This window comes from Mesoplodon bidens, assembly GCF_964165515.1.
Source record: "Mesoplodon bidens genome assembly, contig: HAP1_SCAFFOLD_499, whole genome shotgun sequence".
NCBI lineage: Eukaryota > Metazoa > Chordata > Mammalia > Artiodactyla > Ziphiidae > Mesoplodon > Mesoplodon bidens.
Window position 1 is genome coordinate 176,619 of NW_027671142.1, and position 18,677 is coordinate 195,295.

The following is an 18,677-nucleotide window of genomic DNA, read 5'->3' on the forward strand; positions in this document are numbered from 1 at the left end:
ACAGAACACTTGATTTGGGATCACTGCACGTGCTCAGTCTCCTCATTTCAGCCTCAGCACGTCCCAAGGCTGATGTGCTGACATGCTTCCATTTGAGAGGGGTCCACGTCCAGCTGATCCTAAAGACCCTTCATGGCCGGCAGGAATTCTAGAGGACTGTGTGAAGGGGCTGCTGGGCTTCTTCACACACTGGCTCTCACAGCCCTGCTAACCTGGTCTCCTGGAATTGAAGAGGCCCAGGACAGAGACTCAGGGCAGCAGGACCCAGGGTCACTGCTCTTCTTACAACCCACTGCTCCGTCCAGACAGCCCTGCCCCTGCTCCCCACTCCCCAGTCCTGCCTAACCTCTGACCTTTCCTCAGGCCTGCCTTGGTCTTATCCTTCCCAGTTCTTCCAAGGCTGGGGTAAACCATGGCAGGTGCTGTGTGTTTATGAGGCTTCCTCTGCTGTAGCTTTTTGTTTCAGTATTCCAGAATAAGGGAATTGGAACAAGTTTCTTTTAACTCTAATATTACTTTCATCGGCTCTAAGGGGCTAAGACACTTACGGAGTAGTTTTGAAGTACCTAAGGTTAGCTCAGGCACAGGACCCTAACTTGTTTTGTGAAGTTGTTTGCATGTTCTTCCCTCAACACAGCTGTTGCCCAGATTTGTTTAATATTCCTTTTCCTCAGAAGGAGATGCTGCAGAGATAAATGTTCTAAGCTCTTGACCTCCTAAGTGGAAAAGCCATACTGAGAACCCAGGGGTGGGTCCCAGTATGGATGCTCTGGATCCCTGACCTGCACTTACCACTCAGCCAAGGGATCCTCAGTCATGGAGCAATGGAGTCCCTGCATCCGTATAATTGGCTGGAAATACTAGCATCTCTAAAGGTCCAGACCTTGCCCATCAGGTGGCCTTAGTGGTCACAGAATCCAGGGCAGCTATGGGTGGACTTATCAGTTGACTTTGGCACAGTCATTCATGTGAAATTCACCTCAGGACCTGCATTCTCCTGGTCAGCTCCCAGATTCTGAGAGGTGTGAGACCCCATGTATACAGTACAGGTCATATCTGTCAGTGCTGGTGTCATTGCATAAACAAGGCGAAAAGCAGATAAGAATCAGGGAGCTATTTTATTGTATTGGATAATGTTACCATAAGCCTTAGCATTGGTCAATTCCTGTAGCCCACGCCCAAGGACTCAAAGTGGAACCTGACTGTTAGCCTGTACACTTCTCCTGCACAGCTGGGTTAGAGACAGGCTGTGCTCAGTCCGGGCTCCCTCTTCATAACGAAGTGTCCCACTTATGGAACAGCTCCCTAGAGTATGGACAACCCCTGACTCAGTGGGCATACATACATTGTATGGAAAACAAAGATTGGGAGAAAAATATGACACGATTGTAGTGGCTGTATCTAAAGGGTAGGATTTCAGTTTTGTCAAATCTTGTGTATTTGAATTTCCTTAAGACAAGTGATTAGTGAATAAATATAGCATATTTTGTCTAGGATTGAATTCAGTCCTTTAATAGAAGTTGTTGTTAATCAATTATAAAATATTATACATTAGAAGACATGATAAATGCAGTAGCTGGCATTGTGGATGCTGGGGAAAGAGTGATCTGGGAAAAATCAAGAGACAGTGGCAATTTAGCAGAAGCTCAAAAGAGGCAGGGTGGGTCATGGGTCTGTGTCATTGAAACAGAGCATGCATTTTAGTGTTTACCATTTTTTAGATCGACCCTTCCCTTCTGATGAGGCTCCCCTTAGCTAGAAAGCCAAAGCTCTGTTTTCAATTCCTTCCTCTTGTCCTTTGCCTTCCTTCATCCCCCAAAGAGGATAGCCCAACACCAGCTCAGCCCACACTAACTAACCTCCCACATCCATACACACCACCCCATGTCCTCATCGAGAAGAAAGCCCCTGAGTAATTCCTGAGTCGCAGCACCAGTGTCCTGACAGTTACTCTGTGTCCCTCCAGCTCTCCCTCACTATGTGGCGGATGACCTGAACCGTGATAGGAGAGAAGAAAAGCCTCCGTGGAAAATCAAGGTTAGCTGGATTTTTTCTGGTCTGAGATAGAAATATTGCTTTATTTCTCTTGCAATAGAATTCAGTTATGAATATTTGAGGGTACTCCTTCCAGATACATACAGTTCGCTTGGTTGGGAGAATGTGGAGTGAGAGTCTATTACCAACTCATGGTGCCTGATTCCACAGGACATTAAAATTGACAGCATCCATTACAGCCTGTAGAGTACGGAGCTCTCTCTCCTGCAGCGATTTTTCCTGTAGACAAAGAATTCTGTAATTTCCAACCTAAATGGACTTGGAAGTTCCATCCTCCCAGCAAAGTTCTTGCCTTTCAGCCTGAGTAGGTTTGCTCTGATAACCCTTGCTGGGTTCCCTGGACCACTGTTTCTTATGAGGTTTTCTACTGTCAGCAAATGAACAAAAGACCTGAGCATCACTGTGATCTTATCCTCATAGTGTTTTCTCTTCTGTAATTGCAGGTGGCCTTCCCAGAACGTGAAAACGGTATGTATTGTGGAATCAGTCACTTGGGGAGGAAGAACTTTGAAGATAAGAAAGTGGGACATTCTTGCTGGTTTTAGTGTAGAGGGCAGACTGATTCCAAATTTGTGCTGGGAATGAGAGTAGGTGTCCTGGTGATAGAAAGTGATCTACAAGTAATGTGACCAATTACTATAGTCCCAGGAAGAAGCTGTATTACGGTTAGGTGGTGTAGGTTTGTGTGCATGAGACTGGGTGTGTCTGTATGTGAAATGAGTGGGATGGTTCTGTGTGTGTAAGTGAACTTTTTGTGTTGTGTTTGCCTTGATTTATGTTCCCCTAAACATCACTGTTACTGGTGGCAACTTTCTAAAAATTATTCCCATCACCACTGCATCATGAATGGGTATGGATATAAAAGTAAATAAACTGTATACTTTCAGTGTGTGCATTGATTTTATACCAAGTGAGCCTCATTTAACCTGGAAAACAAATCCTATCACCACCCAGGCAAATGTTTACTGGATTATCATTATTATTATTCTTTTGGCTGTGTTGTGTCTTCGTTGCAGTGTGCGGGCTTCTCATTTCAGTGGCTTCTGTTGTTCCAGAGCACGGGCTCTAGGTGCATGGGCTTCAATAGTTGTGGCACGTGGGCTCAGTAGTTGTGACTTGCAGGCTCTACGGCACAGGCTTAGTAGTTGTGGTGCACGGACTTAGTTGCTCCATGGCTGGATTCCTAATGAACAAAGCTGGGTTTCAGCATCCCTACTACTGGGTCAATTACAACTTCATTTAATAAGAAATCTCATCTCTTAGTAGGTCTCATAGCATTCTGAATGGTTATGATACATCTCTCTGCCACTTCCCTCATTCTAACTGTTTCCTATTAGAGCCTCGGGATGAGTCCTCCCCCCTTACCTGAAGCACCTAGTGCTAGGCAGGCCTCCTTCCTTTTGCAGGGAGCCCATGCTTGTACCCACATGCCACACCCAGTTCTGGAGGAGTCCGAGAAAGAAGGAGCCTCCAGGAGTAGATGGAGGAAATTCACTCCACCTTTCTCCTTTGAGGCTAATATTCACTATCGGATTCTGTGCTAAGGAAACGAAATGTCCTTCTCCTGTGGAAAGTCTGTCTTCCATCACTTGTGCCGGCCCTGTTTCTGTGTGCTGGGCAAGACACACTGCATACAGTGAAGACAGAACCAAGAAATCTACCCCAGGGATTGAGTTCTGAGTGGGCACTGGCTCCCATCACAGGAGGGCAGACAGGAGGTTGTGCTTTGCAAGGTAGGATGGAGAAACCAAGGAGTGTGACAAGAGCATCTCCACTCATGTTGCGGTGCAAACTGCCAGATGAAGTAGGTTCTTGGTATTTTCTGAAGGCTTTTGCAAGCAAACAAGTCTGGGAGTAAAGTCAATTAAAACATGGAAAGTTATAGTTAAAATTTTTTTTCGATAGTGAGTCCTTTGAGAAATACATACTTTAATAGAATATGATTGCCTTATATGTGTCAATATTTTCCCCACCAAAGAAAACACTGAAAATGCTTGACTGTAAAATGTCACTTGTTTACACAAGAGACTGTGTATGAGTAAAGTTGTTCTAGAAATCCTCAATCCCTAGGTGGTAGTTTGCTGATGGTGCTGAGGGGAACCCTGGTGTGCGATTCAGTGCCTGCTACTCACAGGGAGGCTCTTAAGAACTCAGAGACCCGCCCAGTGGACAACACGTGTGAGGACAGGATTGGCGCCTCGGGCTGCACTTGAAGAGGGAAATGCTTTAGTGAAGTGGAAGGAGATACAGGAAGGGCACCTGAGCCATGGGGAGTCAGGGGTGTTTGGTTTAGAGATCAAGGAAAAGTGTACACCTGAGCACAGCCTGGGCCACACTTAGGATGCTATTGGCACTTCTGCTTGAATGGGGAAGAGAAAGGACATCCCCCTCTTGCTGGAGTGAACTCTGGAGAGATGTCTTCTTTAAAGCCTGGGGAGAGGAGCTTCTCTCCCATTATCTCCTGATACCTGTGTACATTCGAGACCCTTCCTGCTTTCTTCTATCCCTCTGTTGACTCCCGTTCCTTATTTTTCTTCTTTTTTCCCCTTTTTCCACTTTGTATTTATTTTACATATGTGTATTTTATTGTTGTAAAAGTACACATACGATGAAATCCAACATCTTAACAAGTTTTGAAATGTCCAGGCAGTCCTGTTGACTACATGCACCTTGTTGTACAGCATGTGTCTAGAACTTTTCCATTTTGCAAATAACAAATGCTAACCATTGAACACAGACTTCCCATGTCAACCTCTTGCTAGCTCTTGGAAGCACCCTACTACTCTCTGCTTCTCGGAGTTTTCTTTCAGTTTTTCACCTTCTGTGACTGGCTTCTGTCACTCTTACAAATGTCCTCCAAGTTCTTTCGTGTTGCTGCAAATGGCAGGATTTCCTTCTTTTTCAACGACTGAATGCCATTCCACTGTATGTTTACAGCACATTTTCTTTATTAATTCATCTTCCCATGGACACTAGGCAGTTTTCCTATGTTGTGTATTGTGTATAATGCTGCAATGGACATGAGATTGTAGATATCTCTTGGACATTCTTGTTTTATCTCCTTTATATATAAACCTAAATGAGTGATTGTGGATTTTATGATAGTTCTCTTAATAAATTTTGGGGGACCTCCATTCTGTTTTCCATAATGCCTACACCATCTTACATTACAACAGGGTACAAAACAGGGTACAGGAGTTCGTATTCTTCACATCTTTGCCAGCATCCATTAATTTTCTTTCTTTTTCCTTTTTTCGTTTTTTTTTTTTTTTTCAGTACACGGGCCTCTCATTGTTGTGGGCTCTCCCGTTGCAGAGCACAGGCTCCAAACGCACAGGCTCAGCGGCCATGGCTCATGGGCCCAACCGCTCAGTGGCATGTGGGATCCTCCCAGACCAGTGCACGAACACTTGTTCCCTGCAATGGCAGGCAGACTCTCAACCACTGTGCCACCAGGGAAGCCCTAATTGTCTTTTTATAATACACATCCTAACAGGTGTGAGTGATATCTCCTTGTGGCTTGATTTCCATTTCCCTGATGCTTAGCGATGTTGAGCAAATTTTCATATGTAGATTGACCACTTGTATGTCTTTATGGAGAAATGTCTAATGAAGCTTTTTACCCATTTTTAAACTCAGTTATTTGCCCGCTCTTTTTCTGAAATTGACTTGTAGTAGTTTCTTATATATTCTGGATATTGGTCCCTTATTCAGATACAAGGTTTACACATATTTCCTCTCATCCTATAGGTTGCCTTTTCATGCTGTTGATTGTTGAACAGACTATCCTTTCTTCACTTGGTAATCTTAGAACCTTGGCCAAGATCAGTTGGCCATATATATGTGCATTTATTTGGGGTCTGTCTATTATATTTCATTGGTCTATCTCACTGTCTTGATGCCACTAGCAGACTGTTTAGACTACTGTGGCATTGTTATGAGTTTTGAGTTCAGGAAGTGTTAATCTCCATCATTGCTCTTTGCTCTCAAGATTGTTTTATCTGCTTGTGGGGGGTTCCATAAGTATTTTAGAATTCTGTCCACTTCTATAATAATGACATGGAATTTTGTGGGTTGTTGCGATATATGTGTACATCACTTTATGTAGTATAGAAAATGCCAACAGTATTTAATAATCCAGTCTGTGAACATCTTATATCATTCCAATTATTTGTCTCTTCTTTAATTTCTTTCCGCAATGTCCTGTAGTTTTCAGTATACAAAGTTTTCACCTCCTACGGGGCCTTTTCCACTGCCTTCCTCATGTCTTCTAGAGTCAGGGGTGAGAAGGATGGACTCATGGAGAGAGTGAAATCCCTCCCTCCCCTCTGCACCTACTCTCTGATTATGTCTAATACAGGTGTACTGGGCCATGCCCTTCACCTCTGTCTACAAGTGGGCCCCTTGCTGGGAATTCCTTTTGAATCTGAGTGTTGACTGTACTACTTCAGTGTCCACAAGGAGTCTCCCAATGTGTGGCGTGGGTCCAAGAGCCCAAGATATACCTACATACGAATGATCAGATCAGGCCATGAAATTTTCTGCAGTAAAGAACAACCAGGGGAGGGGTGGCTGGTTGCCTCTTTCTCATCTTTGGATTTCTTACAGCTGAGCTTTCCAGTGTGGTAGCCACGAACCAAATGTGTCTATTTATAATTAATTTAGTTCAAACAATAATTAACTCATTCTATTAAAAAATGCAAAAACCACACAAGTGCTTGGTCACACTAGCCATGTTTCAAGTGTGTCTGTACCATCTGGAATTTCAGGTTGGTAAGGTTGACGGTGAAAGCTATAAATGGGTCTATAGAAGTGAGGGGTCGAAAGGTGATTTTCTCAGCATCTCTCCCTCATTTGCAATTTTCAACTGTGATCAAGATCTTATTGAAGGACTCTGTCTGCACAGAGCACAGGGGAGGTCTGAGAACCTGGAGGGAAGACCAGGGTGATGCTGTGTGAGCCAGCAAGTCGAGTAGGAGAAATGGGTGCGTCAACTTGTATAATAACTTTATGCTCATGGTTGTGTTCATACAGAATGGATCTTGGAGAGCATACATAGCAGTGATGCTGAGGACGATTCACATAGGGAACAACTCTCAGGTAGGATCTAAAGCGAGACAATTCCTAGAACACTTGGGTTCCACCCGGTTCTTTAGAAACTAAGGAAGGTGAATATGAAATCAGGAAGAAGAAGGAAATATGTGTAGAATTCTGATTTGTTCTTTGCAAACTTTAATGACATAATAGAGTTATTGTGTCCATGTCCTTTGACTGTACTGTGCTTCTTTACATGCTTTGCCATTCAGAAATTTTCTTTCTCACAAGACTACTCTTTCATTGCTTTGTCACTGCCAAAAATGAAAGGTTCGTTTCTGTTCGGTACCTGGAGGGTATTTTGCACCAAGGATTTTGGTTTCCTTTTTACATTCACGTATGATGGCCATGTCCTAGTGGGAACAAAACTCTCATAGTCACTTGACACTGGAGAACAAGTTCTTATACTTTGTGTCAGGTGGTGGATGAGAGTTGAACTCTCTCCCTCTACACTTTCAGGACTTGTAGCTTCATCTTACTTTTGTCCTCACTGTTTATTCCTCATGGAAAGCACGCTCCCAGGCGTGGAAGAGTCACAGAACACTTGATTTGGGATCACTGCACGTGCTCAGTCTCCTCATTTCAGCCTCAGCACGTCCCAAGGCTGATGTGCTGACATGCTTCCATTTGAGAGGGGTCCACGTCCAGCTGATCCTAAAGACCCTTCATGGCCGGCAGGAATTCTAGAGGACTGTGTGAAGGGGCTGCTGGGCTTCTTCACACACTGGCTCTCACAGCCCTGCTAACCTGGTCTCCTGGAATTGAAGAGGCCCAGGACAGAGACTCAGGGCAGCAGGACCCAGGGTCACTGCTCTTCTTACAACCCACTGCTCCGTCCAGACAGCCCTGCCCCTGCTCCCCACTCCCCAGTCCTGCCTAACCTCTGACCTTTCCTCAGGCCTGCCTTGGTCTTATCCTTCCCAGTTCTTCCAAGGCTGGGGTAAACCATGGCAGGTGCTGTGTGTTTATGAGGCTTCCTCTGCTGTAGCTTTTTGTTTCAGTATTCCAGAATAAGGGAATTGGAACAAGTTTCTTTTAACTCTAATATTACTTTCATCGGCTCTAAGGGGCTAAGACACTTACGGAGTAGTTTTGAAGTACCTAAGGTTAGCTCAGGCACAGGACCCTAACTTGTTTTGTGAAGCTGTTTGCATGTTCTTCCCTCAACACAGCTGTTGCCCAGATTTGTTTAATATTCCTTTTCCTCAGAAGGAGATGCTGCAGAGATAAATGTTCTAAGCTCTTGACCTCCTAAGTGGAAAAGCCATACTGAGAACCCAGGGGTGGGTCCCAGTATGGATGCTCTGGATCCCTGACCTGCACTTACCACTCAGCCAAGGGATCCTCAGTCATGGAGCAATGGAGTCCCTGCATCCGTATAATTGGCTGGAAATACTAGCATCTCTAAAGGTCCAGACCTTGCCCATCAGGTGGCCTTAGTGGTCACAGAATCCAGGGCAGCTATGGGTGGACTTATCAGTTGACTTTGGCACAGTCATTCATGTGAAATTCACCTCAGGACCTGCATTCTCCTGGTCAGCTCCCAGATTCTGAGAGGTGTGAGACCCCATGTATACAGTACAGGTCATATCTGTCAGTGCTGGTGTCATTGCATAAACAAGGCGAAAAGCAGATAAGAATCAGGGAGCTATTTTATTGTATTGGATAATGTTACCATAAGCCTTAGCATTGGTCAATTCCTGTAGCCCACACCCAAGGACTCAAAGTGGAACCTGACTGTTAGCCTGTACACTTCTCCTGCACAGCTGGGTTAGAGACAGGCTGTGCTCAGTCTGGGCTCCCTCTTCATAACGAAGTGTCCCACTTATGGAACAGCTCCCTAGAGTATGGACAACCCCTGACTCAGTGGGCATACATACATTGTATGGAAAACAAAGATTGGGAGAAAAATATGACACGATTGAGAGTGGCTGTATCTAAAGGGTAGGATTTCAGTTTTGTCAAATCTTGTGTATTTGAATTTCCTTAAGACAAGTGATTAGTGAATAAATATAGCATATTTTGTCTAGGATTGAATTCAGTCCTTTAATAGAAGTTGTTGTTAATCAATTATAAAATATTATACATTAGAAGACATGATAAATGCAGTAGCTGGCATTGTGGATGCTGGGGAAAGAGTGATCTGGGAAAAATCAAGAGACAGTGGCAATTTAGCAGAAGCTCAAAAGAGGCAGGGTGGGTCATGGGTCTGTGTCATTGAAACAGAGCATGCATTTTAGTGTTTACCATTTTTTAGATCGACCCTTCCCTTCTGATGAGGCTCCCCTTAGCTAGAAAGCCAAAGCTCTGTTTTCAATTCCTTCCTCTTGTCCTTTGCCTTCCTTCATCCCCCAAAGAGGATAGCCCAACACCAGCTCAGCCCACACTAACTAACCTCCCACATCCATACACACCACCCCATGTCCTCATCGAGAAGAAAGCCCCTGAGTAATTCCTGAGTCGCAGCACCAGTGTCCTGACAGTTACTCTGTGTCCCTCCAGCTCTCCCTCACTATGTGGCGGATGACCTGAACCGTGATAGGAGAGAAGAAAAGCCTCCGTGGAAAATCAAGGTTAGCTGGATTTTTTCTGGTCTGAGATAGAAATATTGCTTTATTTCTCTTGCAATAGAATTCAGTTATGAATATTTGAGGGTACTCCTTCCAGATACATACAGTTCGCTTGGTTGGGAGAATGTGGAGTGAGAGTCTTTTACCAACTCATGGTGCCTGATTCCACAGGACATTAAAATTGACAGCATCCATTACAGCCTGTAGAGCATGGAGCTCTCTCTCCTGAGCGATTTTTCCTCTAGGCAAAGAATTCTGTAATTTCCAACGTAAATGGACTTGGAAGTTCCATCCTCCCAGCAAAGTTCTTGCCTTTCAGCCTGAGTAGGTTTGCTCTGATAACCCTTGCTGGGTTCCCTGGACCACTGTTTCTTATGAGGTTTTCTACTGTCAGCAAATGAACAAAAGGCTTGAGCATCACTGTGATCTTATCCTCATAGTGTTTTCTCTTCTGTAATTGCAGGTGGCCTTCACAGAACGTGTAAACAGTATGTATTCCGGAATCAGTCACTTGGGGAGGAAGAACTTTGAAGATGAGAAAGTGGGACATTCTTGCTGGTTTTAGTGTAGAGGGCAAACTGATTCCAAATTTGTGCTGGGAAAGAGAGTAGGGGCCCTGGTGATAGAAAGTGATTTACAAGTAATGTGACCAATTACTATAGTCCCAGGCAGAAGCTGTATTACGGTTAGGTGGTGTAGGTTTGTGTGCATGAGACTGGGTGTGTCTGTATGTGAAATGAGTGGTATGATTCTGTGTGTCTATGTGAACATTTTGTGTTGTGTTTGCCTTGATTTATGTTCCCCTAAATATCACTGTTACTGGTGCCAACTTTCTAAAAAATATTCTCATCACCACTGCATCATGAATGGGTATGGATATAAAAGTAAATAAACCGTACACTTTCAGGGTGTGCATTGGGTTTATACCAATTGAGCCTCATTTAACCTGGAAAACAAATCCTATCACCACCCAGGCAAATGTTTACTGGATTCTTTTTTTTTTTTCTTTTGGCTGTGTTGGGTCTTCGTTGCAGTACGAGGGCTTCTCATTTCGGTTGCTACTGTTGTTCCAGAGCACGGGCTCTAGGTGCATGGGCTTCAGTAGTTGTGGCACGTGGGCTCAGCAGTTGTGACTTGCGGGCTCTAGAGCCCAGGCTTAGTAGTTGTGGTGCACGGGCTTAGTTGCTCCATGGCTGGATTCTTAGTGAACAAAACTGGGTTTCAGCATCCCTACTACTGGGTCAATTACAACTTCATTTAATAAGAAATCTCATCTCTTAGTACGTGTCATAGCATTCTGAATGGTTATGATACATCTATCTGGACTTCCCTCATTCTAAATGTTTCCTATTAGAGCCTCGGGATGAGTCCTGCCCCTTACCTGAAGCACCTTGTGCTAGGCAGACCTCCTTCTTTTTGCAGGGAGCCCATGCTTGTACCCACATGCCACACCCAGTTCTGGAGGAGCCCGAGAAAGAAGGGGCCTCCAGGAGTAGATGGAGGAAATTCATTCCACCTTTCTCCTTTGAGGCTAATATTCACTATCGGATTCTGTGCTAAGGAAACGAAATGTCCTTCTCCTGTGGAAAGTCTGTCTTCCATCACTTGTGCCGGCCCTGTTTCTGTGTGCTGGGCAAGAAACACTGCATACAGTGAAGACGGAACCAAGAGATCTACCCCAGGGACTGAGCTCAGGGTGGGCACTGGCTCCCTTCCCAGGAGGTTGGAGAGGAGGTTGTGCTTTGCCAGGTGGGATAGAGAAACCAAGCATTGTGACAAGAGCATCTGCACTCATGTTGCTGTGCAAACTGCCAGGTGAAGTAGGTTCTTGGTATTTTCTGAAGGCTTTTGCAAGCAAATAAGACTGGGAGTAAAGTCAATTAAAACATGGAAAGTTATATATAAAATATTTTTTCGATAGTGAGTCCTTTGAGAAATACATACTTTAATAGAATATGATTGCCATATATGTGTCAATATTTTCCCCACCAAAGAAAACCCTGAAAATGCTTGATTGTAAAATGTCACTTGTTTACCCAAGAGACTGTGTATGAGTAAAGTTGTTCTAGAAATCCTCAATCCCTAGGTGGTAGTTTGCTGATGGTGCTGAGGGGAACCCTGGTGTGCGATTCAGTGCCTGCTACTCACAGGGAGGCTCTTAAGAACTCAGAGACCCACCCTGTGGACCCCACATGTGAGGAAAGGATTGGAGCCTCGGGCTGGACTTGAAGAGGGAAATGCTTTAGAGAAGTGGAAGGAGATACAGGAAGGGCACCTGAGCCATGGGGTGTCAGGGGTGGGTGGTTTAGAGATCAAGGAAAAGTGTACATCTGAGCACAGCCTGGGCCACACTTAGGATGCTATTGGCCCTTCTGGTTGAATGGGGAAGGGAAAGGACATCCCCCTCCTGCTGGAGTGAACTCTGGAGAGATGTCTTCTTTAAAGCCTGGGGAGAGGAGCTTCTCTCCCATTATCTCCTGATACCTGTGTACATTCTAGACCCTTCCTGCTTTCTTCTTTCCCTCTGTTGACTCCCTTTCCTTATTTTTCTTCTTTTTTCCCCTTTTTCCACTTTGTATTTATTTTACATATGTATATTTTATTGTTGTAAAAGTACGCATACAATGAAATCCAACGTCTTAACAAGTTTTGAAATGGCCAGTCAGTCCTGTTGACTACATGCACCTTGTTGTACAGCATGTGTCTAGAACTGTTCCATTTTGCAAATAACACATGGTATCAATTGAACAGAGACTTCCCATGTCAACCTCCTGCCAGCTCTTGGAACCACCCTTCTACTCTCTGCTTCTCGGAGTTTTCTTTCAGTTTTTGACCTTCTGTGACTGGCTTCTGTCACTCTTACAAATGTCCTCCAAGTTCTTTCGTGTTGCTGCAAATGGCAGGATTTCCTTCTTTTTCAAAGACTGAATGACATTCCATTCTATGTATACACCACATTTTCTTTATTAATTCATCTTCCCATGGACACTAGGCAGTTTTCCTATGTTGTGTATTGTGTATAATGCTGCAATGGACATGAGATTGTAGATATCTCTTGGACATTCTTGTTTTATCTCCTTTGTATATAAACCTAAATGAGTGATTGCTGGATCTTATGATACTTCTCTTAATAATTTTTGGGGGACCTCCATTCTGTTTTCCATAATGGCTACACTATTTTCCATTACTACAGGGTACAAAACAGGGTACAGAAGTTCCACTTCTTCACATCGTTGCCAGCATCCATTAATTTTCTTTCTTTTCTCTCTTTTTTTTTTTTTTTGCATTACACGGGCCTCTCATTGTTGTGGGCTCTCCCGTTGCAGAGCACAGGCTCCAAACACAGAGGCTCAGCAGCCATGGCTCATGGGCCCAGCCGCTCAGTGGCATGTGGGATCCTCCCAGACTGGGGCACGAACACATGTCCCCTGCATCAGCAGGCGGACTCTCAACCACTGTGCCACCAGGGAAGCCCTAATTGTCTTTTTATAATACACATCCTAACAGGTGTGAGTGATATCTCCTTGTGGCTTGATTTCCATTTCCCTGATGCTTAGCGATGTTGTGCAAATATTCATATGTAGATTGACCACTTGTATGTCTTTATGGAGGAATGTCTAGTGAAGCTTTTTACCCATTTTTAAACTCAGTTATTTGCCTGCTGTTTTTCTGAAATTCACTTCTGGTAGTTTCTTATATATTCTGGATATTGGTCCCTTATTCAGATACAAGGTTTACACATATTTCCTCTCATCCTATAGGTTGCCTTTTCATGCTGTTGATTGTTGAACAGACCATCCTTTCTTCACTTGGTAGTCTTAGAACCTTGGCCAAGATCAGTTGGACATATATATGTGCGTTTACTTGAGGTCTCTCTATTATATTTCATTGGTCTATCTCACTGTCTTGATGCCACTAGCAGACTGTTTTGACTACTGTGGCATTGTTATGTGTTTTGAGTTCAGGAAGTGTTAATCTCCTTCATTGCTCTTTGCTCTCAAGATTGTTTTGTCTACTTGTGGGGGTTCCATATGTATTTTAGGATTCTGTCCACTTCTATAATAATGACATGGAATTTTGTGGGTTGTTGCGATATATGTGTACATCACTTTATGTAGTATAGAAATGCCAACAGTATTTAATAATCCAGTCTAAGAACATGGTATGTCATTCCCTTTACTTGTCTCTTCTTTAATTTCTTTTTGCAATGTCCAGTAGTTTTCAGTATACAAATTTTTCACCTCCTACGGGGCCTTTTCCACTGCCTTCCTCAGGTCTTCTAGATTCAGGGGGGTGACGGATGGAGTCACGGAGAGAGTGAAATCCCTCCCTCCCCTCTGCACCTACTCTCTGATTATGTCTAATACAGGTGTACTTGGCCATGCCCTTCACCGCTGTCTACAAGTCTGCCCCTTGCTGGGAATACCTCTTGGATCTGAGTGTTGACTGTACTATTTCAGTGTCCACAAGGACTCTCCCAATGCGTGGCGTGGGTCCAAGAGCCCAAGATATACCTACATATGAATGATCAGATCAGGCCATGAAATTTTCTGCAGTAAAGAACAACTAGGGGAAGGGTGGCTGGTTGCCTCTTTCTCATCTTTGGATTTCTTACAGCTGAGCTTTCCAGTCTCGTAGTCACGAACCAAATGTGTCTATTTATAATTAATTTAGTTCAAACAATAATTAACTCATTCTATTAAAAAATGCACAAAACACACAATTGCTTGGTCATACTATCCATGTTTCAAGTGTGTCTGTAACATCTGGAATTTCAGGTTGGTAAGGTTGACGGTGAAAGCTATAAATGGGTCTATAGAAGTGAGGGGTCGAAAGGTGATTTTCTCAGCATCTCTCCCTCATTTGCAATTTTCAACTGTGATCAAGATCTTATTGAAGGACTCTGTCTGCACAGAGCACAGGGGAGGTCTGAGAACCTGGAGGGAAGACCAGGGTGATGCTGTGTGAGCCAGCAAGTCGAGTAGGAGAAATGGGTGCGTCAACTTGTATAATAACTTTATGCTCATGGTTGTGTTTGTACAGAATGGATCGTGGAGAGCATACATAGCAGTGATGCTGATGACGATTCACGTAGGGAACAACTCTCAGGTAGGATCTAAAGGGAGACAATTCCTAGAACACTTGGGTTCCACCCGGTTCTTTAGAAACTAAGGGAGGTGAATATGAAATCAGGAAGAAGAAGGAAATATGTGTAGAATTCTGATTTGTTCTTTCCAAATTAATGATATAGTTGAGTTATTGTGTCCATGTCCTTTGACTGTACTGTGCTTATAGTCATCTTTTCTTGCTTTGCCATTCAGAAATTTTCTTTCTCACAAGACTACTCTTTCATTGCTTTTTCACTGCCAAAGATGAATGGTTCGTTTCTGTTTGGTACCTGGAGGGTATTTTGCACCAGGGATTTTGGTTTCCTTTTTACATTCACGTATGATGGCCATATCCTAGTGGGAACAAAAGTCTCATAGTCAGTTGACACTGGAGAACAAGTCCTTATAGTTAGTGTCAGGTGGTGGATGAGAGTTGAACTCTCTCCCTCTACACTTTCAGGACTTGTAGCTTCATCTTACTTTTGTCCTCACTGTTTATTCCTCATGGAAAATGCGCTCCCTGAGGTGGATGAGTCACAGAACACATGCTTTGGGATCACTGCATGTGCTCCGTCTCCTCATTTCAGCCTCAGCACCTCCCAAGGCTGCTGTGCTGACATGCTTCCGTTTGAGAGGGCTCCACGTGCAGCTGCCCCTAAAGACCCTTCATGCCTGGCAGGAATTCTTAGAGGACTGTGTGAAGGGGCTGCTGGGCTTCTTCACACACTGGCTCTCACAGCCCTGCTAACCTGGTCTCCTGGAATTGAAGAGGCCCAGGACAGAGACTCAGGGCAGCAGGACCCAGGGTCACTGCTCTTCTTACAACCCACTGCTCCATCCGGCCAGCCCTGCCCCTGCTCCCCACACTCCAGTCCTGCCTACCCTCTGACTTTCCCTCAGGCCTGCCTTGGTCTTATCCTTCCCAGTTCTTCCAAGGCTGGGGTAAACCCTGTCAGGTGCTGTGTTTTTATAAGGCTTCCTCTGATGTAGAATTTTGTTTCAGTATTCCAGACTAAGGGAATTGGAACAAGTTACTTTTAACTCTAATATTGCTTTCATCCTCTCTAAGGGCCTAAGAGACTTACGGACTTGTTTTGAAGTACCTAAGGTTAGCTCAGGTACAGGACACTTACTGGTTTCGTGAAGTTGGTTGCATATCTAGGCCATTTTGGAGAATGCTGCAATGAACCTAAGTTCATCTCATTGTGATATTGATTTAATTTCCTTTGGATATATACCCAGAACTGTGATTGCTGAATCATATGATATTTCTGTTTATAATTTTATAAGGAACCCCCATACTCTTTTTCATAATAGCTGATCCATTTTACATTCCCACCAGCAGTGTACAATGTTTCCAATTTCCGACATCTTGGCCTTGACCTGCGGGGTCTAGAGCACAGGCTTAGTAGTTGTTGTGCACGGGCTTAGTTGCTCCATGGGTGGATTCTTAGTGAACAAAACTGGGTTTCAGTATGCCTACTACTGGGCCAATTACAACTTCATTTAATAAGAAATCTCATCTCTTAGTATGTCTCATAGCATTCTGAATGGTTATGATACATCTCTCTGCCACTTCACTCATTCTAACTATTTCCTATTAGAGCCTCGGGATGAGTCCTCCCCTCTTACCTGAAGCAACTAGTGCTAGGCAGGCCTCCTTCATTTTTCAGGGAGCCCATGCTTGTACCCATATGCCACACCCAGTTCTGGAGGATTCCGAGAAAGAAGGAGCCTCCAGGAGTAGAAGGAGGAAATTCACTCCACCTTTCTCCTTTGAGGCTAATATTCACTATCGGATTCTGTGCTAAGGAAACGAAATGTCCTTCTCCTGTGGAAAGTTTGTTTTCCATCAGTTGTGCTGGCCCTGTTTCTGTGTGCTGTGCAAGAAACACTGCATACAGGGAAGACAGAACCAAGAGATCTACCCCAGGGATTGAGCTCAGGGTGGGCACTGGCTCCCTTCCCAGCAGAGCGGACAGGAGGTTGTGCTATACAAGCTGGGACCGAGAGACCAAGCAGTGTGACAAGAGCATCTCCACTCATGTTGCTGTGCAAACTGCTAGGTGAAGTAGGTTCTTGGTATTTTCTGAAGGCTTTTGCAAGCAAACAAGTCTGGGAGTAAAGTCAATTAAAACAAGGAAAGTTATACGTAAAATTTTTTTTTCGATAGGAGTCCTTTGAGAAATACATACTTTAATAGAATATGATTGCCTTATATGTGTCAATATCTTCCGCACCAAAGAAAAAACAGAAAATGCTTGATTGTAAAATGTCACTTGTTTACCCAAGAGACTGTGTATGAGTAAAGTTGTTCTAGAAATCCTCAATCCCTAGGTCATAGATTCCTGATGGTGCTGAGTGAAACCCTGGTGTGTGATTCAGTGCCTGCTACTCACAGGGAGGCTCTTAAGAACTTAGAGACGCGCCCAGTGGACCCCACATGTGAGGACAGGATTAGAGCCTCGGGCTGGACTTGAAGAGGGAAATGCTTTAGAGAAGTGGAAGGAGATACAGGAAGGGCACCTGAGCCATAGGGAGTCAGGGGTGTTTGGTTTAGAGATCAAGGAAAAGTGTACACCTGAGCACAGCCTGGGCCACACTTAGGATGCTATTGGCGCTTCTGGTTGAATGGGGAAGAGAAAGGACATCCCCCTCTTGCTGGAGTGAACTCTGGAGAGATGTCTTCTTTAAAGCCTGGGGAGAGGAGCTTCTCTCCCATTATCTCCTGATACCTGTGTACATTCGAGACCCTTCCTGCTTTCTTCTTTCCCTCTGTTGACTCCCTTTCCTTATTTTTCTTCTTTTTTCCCCTTTTTCCACTTTGTATTTATTTTACATATGTATATTTTATTGTTGTAAAAGTACACATACAGTGAAATCCAACGTCTTAACAAGTTTTGAAATGTCCAGGCAGTCCTGTTGACTACATGCACCTTGTTGTACAACATGTGTCTAGAACTTTTCCATTTTGCAAATAACACAAGCTAACCATTGAACACAGACTTCCCATATCAACCTCTTGCCAGCTCTTGAAACCACCCTTCTACTCTCTGCTTCTCGGAGTTTTCTTTCAGTTTTTGACCTTCTGTGACTGGCTTATGTCACTCTTACAAATGTCCTCCATGTTCTTTCGTGTTGCTGCAAAAGGCAGGATTTCCTTCTTTTTCAAAGACTGAATGACATTCCACTGTATGTATACACCACATTTTCTTTATTAATTCATCTTCCCATGGACACTAGGCAGTTTTCCTATGTTTTGTATTCTGTATATTGCTGCCATAGGCATGAAATTGTAGATATCTCTTGGACATTCTTGTTTCATCTCCTTTGTATATAAACCTAAATGAGTGATTCCTGGATTTTATAATAGTTCTCTTAATAATTTTGGGGGGACCAACATTGTGTTTTCCATAGTGGCTATACCATTTTACATTACTAAAGTGTACAAAACAGGGTACAGAAGTTTCACTTCTTCACATCTTTGCGAACATCCATGAATTTTATTTCTTTTTTTTTTTTTTGCAGTACATAGGCCTCTCATGGTTGTGGGCTCTACCGTTGTGGATCACAGGATCCAAATGCACAAGCTCAGCGGCCATGGCTCATGGGCCCAGCCGCTCAGCGGCCTGTGGGATCCTCCCAGACTGGGGCACAAACACGTATCCCCTGCCTCGGCAGGCAGAGTCTCAACCACTGTGCCACCACGGAAGCCCTAATAGTCTTTTTATACAGCACATCCTAACAGTTGTGAGTGATATCTCCTTGTGGCTTGACTTCCATTACCCTGATGCTTAGCAATGTTGAGCAAATTTTCATATGTAGATTGACCACTTGTATGTCTTTATGG